Genomic DNA, 3,283 nt, shown 5'->3' with positions numbered 1-3,283 from the left:
AATTAAAAACTGATCCAACTGGCTCTTGTACTTTTACCATCAATGTACCTGACTCAAATTATTTAGATCAAACCCTGTGTTGACATCGCTACTCCCACAAACTCCAGTTTCACTGGGGCCACGGGCAGTTAATTTTACAGAGAGACGTACTTAACCATTTTATGACTGACAACCCACAAGTATCTGTCCAACAGGCACTGAGAGGCTGGATCGAGCTGCCTTTATTGAGGGGAGAGATGGAGAAGAAGGGGAAGCATGACTGTGAAATCCGCCTACCTACCTGTCACGTGCAGAAACTGAACCACACAGGAAGATTTCTTTAACCGAGGTGCTTGGGCAGGACGCAGCACAAAGTCTGCACACACAAACACGAAGGCAATATTTATGTGTATATTTATCCTGGCATCAGATCACTCCTTGATAATTTCATCCAGACGGATTTGCTGTTGGCACAATTCTCAGCGCTGAAGAACCTGGGATACAGCCAAACTAACTTCAACCCTTTCTGATGTCGAGAACTTGTACGTTAATAAGCAAATTTCAAAGGGGTTTTTTCTAAGCAGAGAAGGAAGCAGAGGAACAGGCAGCGAAGCGTCTCACTCAAATACTCCATGAGAAAGCACCAAAGCAGTGCCAAGGCTCCTGATCCCCAGTGCCACGCTCAAACAACTTGACTCAAACCTCTTGTTTGTACAACCCAGTTCAAAAGCAGTTAGTTAGCCATGAAGCCCCATTCAAGTCCATTGACCAAGCAGTCCAGTCCCAAAGTCATGAGTTCTGCTGATGTTTTGCAATCAGCTGGTAACTCCACATGGCACTGAATGAGACAGAGGCTCAGCTTGTTCCCAGCAGGCTGAAATTCATCATTCATATTTACATTAATTTCAGCATTGTCTGGGGCCAGATAAACTGCAGACTTTCTCAGACATCTCCTCGCAGAAGCCTTTTGCTTTCAGTGCTGCAAAGAGAAGGTGCAGGTCTCTCCAAACCTCTGCACCTTGTGTTCTCTGTCTGAAACACAACTGCTGTAGGTTCTAACAAGCACCTCGAATGCAGATGACCACCAAGACAAGGTTCATGTACCACCAACCACTGCAGATGTACTGTTTGTTTTAATTATGTTGAACTAGACCCTAAAACCCAAACTTGTCTGGATCCTCAGCCCCTACACTTATTTTTGCAGGTGTCAATAACTTCTGCAGAGAGGCAGAAAAAAGGCCCTGTGGTTTCCAGAAGGATACAGATGGAGAATTCAATCCTGCAGAGATTTAAGAACAGGTAACACCGTGCACTCTCTGCCTGCACAATCACACCAACCTGTTAAATCACAGCTGAATCTCCTCAGAACCTGAGCCACTGTCCTCCCCCCTCCTGAAGAAATCAGCCCCCATCAGAGGTCTGAAGATACACAGCATTTTCCCAACTCCCCAGCTCTGCACACACAAAGGTTTTTAAGACCCAAATTGTTATCTTTATGTGCCTCACACTACAAGCAATGAAAACTCCACAATCCAAATTCAAAAAGTACCACATCTGGTTTTGCCTGAGGTGAAACAAAATGTAATTCACCTCTTCCCAACTCCACTACCACCATTAGTAACATTTTTGGATAACAGTGAAATAAGCACATGTAAATATATTAAGACTTTAGAAGTTTTTATCACCATTTCACTTTCAGACCATTTTTATTATTGTAAAATACACCTAAGCATGAAACTTACACAGGATTAGTTGGAAATTAAGTTTCTAGGGTTTTTTTTTCAAACCACCTCATTCTGAAGACAATTACAGCACTGAAAAGAACATTATTATCTCACTGAAAATGAATCGCAGGTTCTTTCCAAGACTCAGAATAGCACCTCTACAATGTTCTTAAGTCACATAAAAAGAAAATTAACAAAACTAGTTTTAGGTCTCTTGTTTAAAGAGATCAGATCTGTGATATTATCTGGTGATTAATATCACCAGATCTGTGATATTACTAATCAACAAAGATAATTTTAAAACAATTAAATGGATGTGTATGTTCACCACCCTAACTGAATGAACACAGGGAACAAAAAAGGTAAAAACGAAGTAAAACCAGATGGTACCCACGTAACAACCTGACTACTTAATTGCTCTCACTGAACACAAAGAAATCAGCAACACACTCACCCATACCAGGACTGGAAGTGAGTTTCTAGAGCAGGAGAGGACAAAGAGATGATTTTTGCACCCAGACAGGCCACCAAGCATCAAAGCATGTACCTGCAGAGCTCCTCGCCAGCGTTCTGTCAGGCCAGCTGCCGCGGTGCTGTGTGCCTGGCTCAGCCTCACCCTGCCAGCCCGGATCTCTACGCAACCGCTGGGCCAAGACTCCAACTGGGCTCCACCTGACCGTACCTCCTGGTTAATAATTGGGCATTGCTTCACTCCCCATCCCAAAACCTTCTCAGCAAATATCCAATACCTGCAAAGTTCTCTTGCTTCTAATGCACTGAAAGATATTTCCACAGGTTAGAAGTTCCAGATAGTTAGTTTTCAGATTTACTGTATCAACATGAGGCCATAAAACTAAATATACAAGTGGAATATATCCTTCCCAGGTCTCCTCAGGTAAAATATGTCTGTGTCACCTCCAAAAGGAACATAAAGACAAAAAAAGAGCCTGTATTTACAGCTACCCGAGTTTGCTAAAACATTCAAGACTCTGTCTAAATCCCATTGTCTTTGAGAGAACTGGGTGCAACTTAAATGGTTTGCTGAATATTTACAGCCTGCTAAACTGGAACAGATTACAATTTCACTTCGGATTTTTTTTAATGCAGTATATTTCATTTAGAACTTTCACAAGAAGATTTAAGAGAGGAGAGGCAAGAATAATCATTTGGTTTGTTCTGCAAATCTGCTTTTGCAGCTTTATTATTTTTAAGCGCCCCACAGCACCTTCCAGAAGGCATTCCCAGGGCTCCCTCCAGCCCCCCCGAAAAACCAGGCCCCAAACTCTGCCCTGAAAAGCCTGAAAGCCCATCGGAGATGGACAAGGAGGGCGATAAAGAAGAGGGATGGCTGAGCTGGCAAAGCCAGCGCCGCATACTCTAGTCCTGCGCTGATCTGGCGGCTCCGCCACACTCGATTTTAATTTTTGTGAATTAACTCACTCGCATGAGGCAAAGCCACAACCAACTTGTTGTTCCGCGCTGGAGCTGCAGCCACCGGGTCCGCCGAGGCTGGCGGGAGGTGCAGTGGGGGACCGGGGAGCCCACACCAGCGCTCAGACCAGCAGCACACGGGAACCACC

The sequence above is a fragment of the Antrostomus carolinensis genome, unplaced genomic scaffold (genome assembly GCF_000700745.2).
Source record: "Antrostomus carolinensis isolate BGI_N321 unplaced genomic scaffold, ASM70074v2 scaffold21748, whole genome shotgun sequence".
In the NCBI taxonomy this organism is placed as follows: domain Eukaryota; kingdom Metazoa; phylum Chordata; class Aves; order Caprimulgiformes; family Caprimulgidae; genus Antrostomus; species Antrostomus carolinensis.
Note: the sequence above shows the minus strand (reverse complement) of the source record.